The 10563-nt window shown below is 43.7% G+C and overlaps 1 long non-coding RNA gene across 1 annotated transcript in view; it reads left to right on the top strand.

The window, feature by feature from the left end:
* Positions 1 to 3999, top strand: part of LOC125758538 (uncharacterized) — a 21016-nt gene extending 17017 nt beyond the window's left edge. The window contains exon 3 of the long non-coding RNA XR_007416195.1: positions 3882 to 3999. This is a non-coding gene — a long non-coding RNA (uncharacterized LOC125758538). The remainder of the gene's footprint in view (positions 1 to 3881) is intronic.
* The last annotated feature ends 6564 nt before the right edge of the window (positions 4000 to 10563 follow it).

The raw sequence follows: 10563 nt of genomic DNA, 5'->3' as shown, positions 1-10563 counted from the left end.
CCAGCTGTGCCTGCGCATGTTGAAGTTTTCTTTTAAACTTCTAAATATGTGTGATCTGAGTCCCAAAAAACACTTAAAGATAGCGCCTATCTGTGTCCCTTCTTGTCCTGTCTTCACTACTCTCTGCAATAAACGTAATGGTTAAAAGGGAGCCGTTCGGCGACCTAACAGCTTGTCACTATTAGTGGGTTAGTAGGCCTTGAGGCGCTCCACGTTGACTATGTCGCGCCCTCGACGGTGCATGTCCAAAGCTGGTTCGATGGGTTCGATCAGGTAGTTGACCGGTGATGTGCGCTCGATGACCCGGTAGGGGCCTTCGTATTTCGGCAGTAGTTTTGAAGAGAGGCCAGTTGCAGTGGTAGGGACCGAGAGCCATACGAGCGCTCCGGCGACTAACGTGGACTCAGAAGTGGTGGTGCCACCGTGAAGGCTCTTCTGCCGCTCTTGTTCGTGCGTTGTAAAGGTCTTTGCAAGCTTGCGACACTCTTCAGCAAGCCTGGCTGTGTCAGAAATAGGCGCACACTCAGATGGATCCGGCTTGTAGGGTAGTATCGTGTCAATGGTGTGCGACGGGTGCCTTCCGTACAACAGGAAGAAGGGTGAAAAAACCAGTAGTGTTCTGAGGGGCGGTATTATAGGCGTAGGTGACGAAGGGCAGAATGGCATCCCAATTTGTGTGATCGGCGGCGACATACATTGAGAGCATGTCGCCGAGCGTGTGGTGTGTGGTTAGTGTTCGGTTAGGCCATTCGTCTGCGGGTTGTAAGCAGTAGTTTTGCGGTGAACAGCATGCCACTCTTTGAGAATGGCTTCGACGACCTTCCGACAGAAGACACGGCCTCGATCGCTGAGAAGCTTCTAGGGTGGACCGTGACGCAGCATGAATCGGTGTAGCAGGAAGGAGGCAACATCGCACGCTGTAGCCGCTGTGAGGGCAGCGGTTTCGGCAGATCGCGTTAGATGGTCAACGGCGATCATGGCCCAACGGTTACCAGCCGAGGTCAGAGGAAGTGGTCCATACAAATCGATGCCCACGCGCCCAAACGGATGGTTAGGGCAAGGTAATGGTTGTAGGACCGACTGGTGACACGTGCGTTGAAGGTTTTCGGTGTTGGCAATCGAGGCAGGAGCGGACGAACTTCTGCACGTAACGGTACATCCCTCGCCAGAAGTATCGTTGTCGAATGCGGTGGTAAGTTTTGGATACCCCAGAGTGCGCATTGCGGATCAGAGTGGAAGGACTCGCATATTCAGCACGCAGACTTCGGGGTATCACAAGTAGCCACTGGCGGCCGTTGGCGTTGTAATTGCGTCGGTGCAGTAGGTTGTCACGAATGGCGAAATTGTGGGTTTGACGACGCAACGGGCGAGTGGTTGGTGTTGCCGACGGATCAGTGAGCAAGTCTATCAGCGAGGTGATCCATTTATCCTTGCGCTGCTCGGTAGTGATGGTGTGAACGTCGATGGAAGAAACAGCAATGTGAGATACTGAGCAGGAGGCATTGGCGTCAGGCAAGGGGGAGCGCGAGAGGGCGTCGGCATCAGCATGCTGGCGTCCGTTGCGGTACAGCACGCAGATGTCGTAGTCTTGCAGGCAAAGTGCCCAGCAGGCGAGACGGCCCGAGGGATCCTTCAATGATGACAGCCAGCATAGTGCATGATGATCGGTGACGACATCAAATGGGCGACCATACAAATAATACATGAAAATTTACTACTTTGAAAATTATTAGAGAAATACAAATGCAGACGTTCATTATTCACATAAAGGCCTCTTCATACAGCAAATATGAACAAACTAAGATGTTCACAGAAGTAACCATAGCGTCCCAAATTTGACTAATTTTCACTAACGCAGCGTTTGTCGTGAATTTTTAAAAATGCATAATTTGCTCAGAATTCCATCAAATTATAAGAGCTATTTCTTCTTCACTTCTACTTATGCTAAATAGAAAGATATTTGTAATGTATAGCTTCAGTAGCTGCCAGCATGGTTGCGAATTTACGAAAACGCACTCTTCGTAAGATGGTCGTTGTCAACCGGCGACGCTCGTCGAATTTTCCTGTGTTGAAAAAAATTTTATGTGAAAACAAATTGCAATTCGTGCTGTGCAGTCATATGTGCACAACATACAAAATTATCAGGAAAATCGGAAACATCAAGTATACACCTTTTTTATCTTTCGTGGAATCGACCATTGTAAATGATGTTATCTCTGTGAAAACACTTGGGTTCAGGTGATATCTTAAGTATCTGCGTGATTTCTAGAAAAGTTAGTCGTGAGTTCAGCACTGCTATGTGCTCTTTTCTTGAGTAGCTGTGCTATCCTGTCAAGATGTTTAACAAGTAACAACGCACTTGAATGTGGATTCTTCTTTGTGGCAAAAGAGCGCAGACAACGGGACGAAGAACATACAGGGCACAGAGCTGACTATCAACTGATTTCCTTATTGGAAAGTCTGAGAATCTGTAGGCAGGCGAGCAAAAATCGAAAAATGGCACAAATGCTATCAAGTGACTCGGCCGCCCGGCTTTTTTTTTTTGGATAGGGTTTACAAGATGCGGCAGAAGCCGATTTCATTAAAACATAAACACAAGCAAAAAATGGCAAAAAAGAACAATGACATGGTGGTCAATACCAAACTGATTAAAACCGCTAAAAGTCTGACATTCATAAATCAACAAAACGAAGAACCAGGGTCTGAAAAAAAAAAGGTTTTTAAGCAAGTGACAGCAAGGCTAGAAAACTGCAACCACTAACAATAAAACAGAAAACAAAACAAGAAAACAAAACGTGTGACAACAAGCTTAGTGATCACAATTGAGGCTCATGGCAGCTAATTTCTTCGTCAAATAGTGCTAGTGATAGCGCGCTAACGCAAGCTGCTCCCCTTTTGTGAATTATGTGCGCCTCACAAATTTTGTGAGCACATTACTCCCGATATTTCATGAGAACTTGCACATTGTCAAGCAATGGGGAGCAGCCGCATGATGTACAATGCCAGGTTCCTGCCTGTTGTTGCTTTTAAAGATTTGGCATGTTCACGCATTTTGTAATTTATGCATCGTCCGGTTTGTCCTACATATGATTTTCTGCATGATAATGGAATGTCATAAATGACGTTCTTCACGCATTCAATGAAATGATTTCTGTGCTTCTTGTCACAGCAAAAGGATACTGTTTCATCCCTGTTAACTAGCCTGCATAGGGAGGCCAGATGGTTTGGGATGGAGCACAAAACTCTTATGCCTACTCTGCCTGCAGTCTTCTTCAACCTATGAGAGAAACCGTGAATGTAGGGAACGTCAGCCAAGGGAGAGCGAGTGTGCTTGTTTGGCCTGTTATTTCTGGTCGTTCTAAGAGTGACGAGCATCTTTTCAGCTAGGGAGCTCAAAAGAGCACTAGGGAACCCCGCGCTCCTCGAGCGTTCCACTTGAATCGTAAAACTTGTTTCCGTCCACTGAGGGCATGATCGGATGAGGGCATTTCTCATGGCAGAATAGCCTATTCCTGGAGTCATCCAGGAGTCATGCATGGAGTACCATTTGAGTAGCGAAAGGATGCTGTTATGCAACGTTACATCAAAGAAGCTGACCGAGCTAATTGGCCTGTATATGATAGCTGGCCTATCTACGACACCACAGCCCTCAGAAGTGCTGTATAGCGGTATGTTTTCTTATGTTTTTGATCAAAGCAGCATTAAGCCAAGGCTATGGGGTTGGGCATTGAATACACGTGGATTATTCAAGTAAAATGGTAAAAATGATGTCACTATTTCGAAACAGAAAGTCATCAATCATAAATTGCAGCATCTGTTGATGTGTTGCGCTAAGCTGTTCGCTTCAATGCCAAACTACATTTTCACACTCTCTCTTGCAGGTTTCAAATACAGCAACTGTACCACCACAACAGTGCAGCACAGGAGAGCCTATCGTCAGTGCCGCATCGAGAAATTAAATAAAAAAGCACTTACTCCTGGAAACTTCTCGTATCATCTTATTGGTTTGTTTGTGATTATAAAACTGCACTTTCATGGGAATTGAATCAACTAGCCCCATTTATTGTCCCATTGAAACTAAATAAATTGACAATGTAGAGCTTGTTTCCAAATGCCTGCATCATAGGCCTACAAGATTACTTATTGGCTTCAAAATACTCTTACATGTAAAGAACGCTGTTGATATAGTCACTGCTGGAAATGTTCTGCTGATATTTTTGTTACAATCCTCTAAAGCCTACACACTTTCGTATTGTTAACCACAAAAAGATTTATTGACCTGTGTGCAGCAAACATGCTGTTGCAGGCATAAGGCTGCATTACGCTGAAACTCATACATCAGAATTCTACACACTAACAGCAGCCAATTCCTTGTAGACCCTCATTAGGTGTGCATGAGAAAGCGCATTAGACTGGCAAAAGACAGTCTAATGATTCTGATGTCTAAAGACATTAGTCTCTTTATTGAAATACATTAATTTTTTTTTCTGTGAGATTAGCTGATGCATGCTCCTTGTGTTAAGTAAGATGCAATTTTTCTAGTTCATGAAGTTGACTGACGTTATCAAATGATGTAGCAAATTTTCATCAATAGTTGCTGCAAATAGCTAACATGCACGGTGGAAATTTGCTAACTTACAAATACTATTTTCCTGCATTTAGTAACTAAGTAATAACCGTCGTGGTAGTAATGTTACTAGCTTAGCTTACTACCTTCCAATAAGTAGTAACAGGAACTAGTAACTGTCATGGTAGTAAATTTACTAACTTTCTGTTACTACCTTTGGTATGTAATAGCTGCAGGTAGTAAATGACATGGTAGTAACTTTACTACCTTGCCGTTTACTACCTGCAGTTACTACTTAGGTAGTGAATGTTGTGACAGCAATTTACTACCTCAAAGTTAGTAAGTAGCACTACCTTTTCTTTTAAGAGTGTAGAATGATGTGTCTTGTACTTAATATTGTTTGGGACACAATTGCAAGGAAAGTGCACACGTTCAAAGCCAAATTGCTAAGGTAGCTTGCTAGAAAATAACAAGTGGACTGCCCCCTTATTTGTTTTGAAAGGATAAGTTCATGAGATTCAATTAGCTTAATCTAATCCAATAGCAGCTTTGAAAACCACTTCAGAGAAACTACTGCCGAGATCCTTTAGGGGGCCATTATGTGCACAGGTGCTGAAGTGGAACACGTGGAGGTTGAATATTGAGCAATAAAGAATATGGCATGTATTTTAGGGTGATTTTATTTTTACCTTCGTTATTTTGTTCACACAATGCCCTATTACTCCAACAAGAGAGCATATAGGTGAAGAACCCTTGCAATGCATCCTATTGTATATGTAGTGATGCGTGTGCTCTGCAGGTGAGAAAGACAATGGGGACATCAATGAACATCAATGTCTAGTGGGTCTTTGGGATTTTGCCGAAGACATCATGTTTGTCCATGATGAATCGGCAGTGCAACCACACACGGACATAGGAAAGAAGGCACATAACACAGTGCTGTGTTTCGTGTACCTTTCCTCTGTGTGTGGTTGTGCTGCTGGTTCATCATGAAGGACAACCAACTAGCCCAAGTTTCAGTCTTGCTAGACATGTTTGTGCCTGCTATTTTTTTTTGTGTCAACAAGCTGTCCTCCTACTCTTGTAGAACTTCTCACTGTCTTGTGTTTGCGTTGTAGCGTGACAATATTCTCTATATTTTCTCTCATGGCTCTACATTTCATTGTTCTGCTCAGTGTGCAGCTGCGCAGCAGCATAACATGTTCCTTCATTCACTTAGTGCACTAAATACTGGCATGGGTACTCGAAGAAATGGCACAAAATGTAACAACAATTAGCGGTGCCAGATGGAACACCTAAATGCCACAGTTCTACAGTAATGGGTGAAGGGAAGGGCTTGAAGCAGAGAATGGAAATAAGGGACCCATGCATACATAATTAAGTGCCAGGCTGGCACAGTGATGGATTTGGACTCTATGCCTGACTAACTTATTGCAAATATATGTCTCAACACTGCAAGGGAAAGGTCATGTTTTGAAATGGTACCAGAAAAATAACAAATACATTTCAGGTCTCAACATTTAGTGAAGGACAAATCTTGTACTATATGCAAATACCCTTTATGTGGCACAATGTCTGACAGATGGTGTGCCGTGGTAACTGCCACGGAAGGGGGCTGCACGTAAAGGATAATATTGAAGAATTGATCGCTGGGCAAGTTGGTAATCCATGACTACAAAGAACTGCGCGAAATAAACTGGCACAAGGAAGACGCTTGTCCGTGCATCTCCTTGTGCCAGTTTATTTCACGCAGTTCTTCGTAAAAAAGAATAGCTGCACATTTAGACGTGTATGTCTGCATGCTTATGTGAGCGCTATATGAGCTGCTAATTCTGAAAAAAAAGCTGCAACACTTGCGCTTGAACTACTACAGAATGTTATTGTGTATAGCTAGCGTTGGTACTGGCAATAAATCTTGGATTCTCAAGCACAGTTTGTATTAGCTGCTGTACCAGCCAAAGCTAAGGATGTTGCATGACAGCTTATATTTAAATAAAGGTGCACGTAAAGCTACATGGTATGGAACAGGGGCGTAGCCAGGGGGGGGCATTGGAGGGCGTTCAACCCCCCCCCCCCCGAAAATTTTCAATTTTGCTTGTGTATATATACACACAGACATGCAAACGCATGCACAAACATACATAAAGCATGGATGACTCCCCCCCACCCTGAAAAAAATTTCTGGCTACGCCCCGGGTATTGAACATGAGGGAGGTTGACTGGGACACGTAAAGCTCAACATTTATGGGTGTGCTATTAGTGTGAAAGCGTGCTTTTTATTTGCAGCTGTTATTTGCAATTATGACACCTACTGAGTAAAAGAATTGTTCCTCTATATCTACTATTTAGTATTATACGTTTGCATGTCGTGTCCCATGATCCGAATCAAGCAGGATGCTACTGACTGCACATTTTTAAGACAGGTGAACATTTATTCCTAGAAGTCAAGATTACTGCCCGAGTTCAGCCACTTCTAGCATTCTGCTAGTTTATACGTTTAAGCGTTGTTAAGCTCAAAGCATAGTCGACTGGATGACGTGGAGTGAAGTAATACTGGCCCTTGTCGCTCCGATCACATCTCGTAGCCAAGGAAAGAATCACTTTCACTCGTCGACAATGGGTGGAATACGAAAACAACCTTCAACCTGCTATGTTTCCCAACACAGGGCCTCCACCAGATCGCTGTTCGGCGCTGATATGTGGTCAACTGAGGCATGTTATAGAGCTTAACGTTCATGAAGCTTCAAGGTGCAAAACAAGTGCATATTTAATTTGGGGTTATTATTTAGATTTAACAGCACCTATTAAATATTAGAATGTTTCAAGTTAATCTTTGCATCATTCAGTATAATTGTTCACATGATCCTTCTGAATCCTTCAGGCCACTTCTGACTTTTGAAGAAATAGCATGGTTTTATCCTTGAAAGCTGGATCATATTGTGACTTCATTCGATTTCAAGCATTGCTATTTTTGATGCGACGCTTGGCAGGAAACATATGTTCTAACGGGTGATGCAAGCGATTTCATGCGTGCTCTTTCCGCGCCAGTCATGCACTATACGTTTCATCGTTTGTGGAAGCCAAGGGGAGCATCACTTCCAACTGTCAACAACGAACGAACCACGAGAACGAACAACCTCAGACCCGCCGTCCTCCCCAGCATGACAATCCCACGGCATCGCTCGTCCGCGCCGTCAGCCTCGAGCTCGGGAGACTGCATTCTTTTTCTGCGAAGGCTCGTTGTTCTTTCGACTCAACAACAACGTTTCTTCATCGCCTATGCTACACTCGAGAGAGAAATGAGCGCGCCCGTTCTGAAAGCTGGTCCGTCGCCTCGTACGCGCTGCACTACACCAAACCCATCAGTTGCGCGAATAAGCGATTATGTGTTTTAATCCGATTCTCTGAGATGAACCTCTACATAATACTGTCCGTATAAACGCACCGACATCAACGCGATGCTCGCGAAGGACGTGGGAGACTGTACTTCGCCAAGTAGAGATGAGATCAGCTGACTTCCACCGCCTGTACTGCGTTACTGCGTCAAACATCGCAGAAAACTTTTCTTTGGCGGCTGGTTGCACATCAGGGCACGTTCGGCTGCTGTATGATGCCGGCAAATGGAAATGCACTCGGAAACGCATCGTTCATTGTTCACCTCTGTCTCCGTGCGGGATGCGCAAGCCGTCGGACGAGAAACATAATTCCACACACAAACTGACTGTGACTGCCCGCGAGGGTTCGCTTAAGGTCGTGCACACGCATTATACGCGAACGATGCCTCTCATATATGCAAAATTATAGCGTTGTAGCCGATCGTAAAATCGTCCAAGATAACGTGAAGTGCATATATAAAGCCGCGGAAGTCCACCCAGATCGTGTGGTGCGGTGGCGTAGTGGTTACAGTGTCTGCTTGTCACGCGGTTGGCCTGGGTTCAAATCCCCGTGGTGGAGTGTGTGTGTGTTGATACATGGTTTGTGACTCTCTGTGCAGTGTTCTTGTGATGTGTAAATGCATATTCATGAGTTGAAAGGCTGAAGAGAACAAAAGAAAAAAAAAAGAGGAACACTGCACGATCAACTACAACGTAGAAGAATTCTTTTTTTTTTTCTAAAAATTTGCGAAAAGTACCGCATATATTTCGGCCGCATATTGAGCCGTATATTTGACCTGAAATACCGCTTAACCACATCGTCGGTATGCGTTACTTTAAGCGGTCACTTTTAAACGGCCTTCTGGCAATGAGATGGCCGCGCATAGGGAAGAGCCGCATAAATTTAGGCCGCATAAGAAAGAGCCGCTTAGCCAGAGGCCGTATAAAGAAGGGCCGCATGAAAGAGCCGCATAAGTAGGCCGCTTAGAGAGCCATTTATAAGCGTCGAAAATTTGACCTACTTTCCGCCTTATATGCGTTGTTTTAAGCGGTCGTTTGCTAAGAGTGTGTGCGTCTGGCTAACTTGGAGTCTGCACTTTTTTATTGCTTGATAATGGTGCACTGATTAAATATTACCGCTTCATCAAAGTAAACTTGAGATTAATGTTGTGCATAAGCAGTAATTGCGTATAATATTATGGCTTCCATTCGATGAATAAAAGCACAATCGTCGCATGACAATCATCTCCGTTGCATTGGCTTAGGGTTTAATGAAAGCCTTTATTTGGAGAGATTCCAAGGTTTGCGTTGGGTCTACAGAAGCTTTAGTATAGAGGAAAACACCTCTTACCAAATATTACTGAAACATTTATTTCTGTCTTTGATTGGATCTCTTTGCGACCACCGAAATGAGAAGATCAGTTCTGTTTTGAATGCTGTTTTATCGGTCAAAACGTCCAGACATGTATCCTGCACCCTGTTTTGCAATCTAATTTGCTGTCGTGCCAGAGCTCGATATGCCACTATTTTCATAGCTCCTGCACTCACTGTTACTGGCATTCGGACAAAGCAGTGTTCATGGAAAGTTAATACAGTGCAGTATGACGGAAGATGCAATGACGTACGAAACAGCAGAAACGTGTAGCTGGAGGATAGGAAAGAGAATGAGAGAAAAAAAGAAACAAACAACAGAAACACAGCGAAGCTTCCCAACTAAGAAATGGCGCCTGGGTTTTGTAGCAAAACAAACAGTCAAATGTTCGTCAACTTCAGGCATATCTTCGGATTTGTGCAGGACATCGCCAAGATGAAAAGGATGAGACTGCGCTTAGACAAACGGATTCAAGACTCTTGAAGAAATACGGATAGCTGAAAGCCCCTTCTCCTTCATCACCACTCCACCCCCACCCCCCCTCTAAAAAATTAAGAAGAGAGAGTGAGAGAGAACAAAGCAGATGAAATAGGAGGCGCTGTGTAACTATACTGAAACAAACATAATATTAATAATAATAATAATAATAATAATAATAATAATAATAATAATAATAATAATAATAATAATAATAATAATAATAATAATAATAATAATATCTGGGGTTTAGCGTCCCAAAACCACGATATGATTATGAGAGACGCTGTAGTGGAGGGCTCCGGAAATTTCGACCATCTAGTGTTCTTTAACGTGCACCTAAAGCTAAGAAACAAACATCAATTACAAAGACGTAACGTTCCTACAGTTGACGCCGTTTCTTTTAGAGAAAAACAATTTTCGCGCGCCGGCAGCCTGCCTACCTTTTTTTTTCTTCTCCGCCTCAAGTTCACTGTGATCCATCAAGTCTCAACGTCAGGCAGCGCGCACGCAATTTCTCAAAAGAGCTGTAAAGAAGGCTCCTTCGCTGTATCTGACAACTTTTGGATAACTTTCCCAGCTACAAAAACGTCGAAATTTGGCAATTTACAAGAGAGATAGTTTTCACAGTGGGTGTCTGCGATTACCATAGCGCACTGGTGTGCGTACAAGCGCAGGGATGGAATTGTTTGCTCTGGAATATTAGCCTTTACTAAGCAAGTAGATTATGGAGCCGCTGCAGCTTTGAACGAGTCTGCGCCAACAACGCCCCA

The sequence above is a fragment of the Rhipicephalus sanguineus genome, chromosome 5 (assembly GCF_013339695.2).
Source record: "Rhipicephalus sanguineus isolate Rsan-2018 chromosome 5, BIME_Rsan_1.4, whole genome shotgun sequence".
In the NCBI taxonomy this organism is placed as follows: Eukaryota; Metazoa; Arthropoda; class Arachnida; order Ixodida; family Ixodidae; genus Rhipicephalus; species Rhipicephalus sanguineus.
Note: the sequence above shows the minus strand (reverse complement) of the source record. Positions and strands in the feature narration are given on the sequence as shown.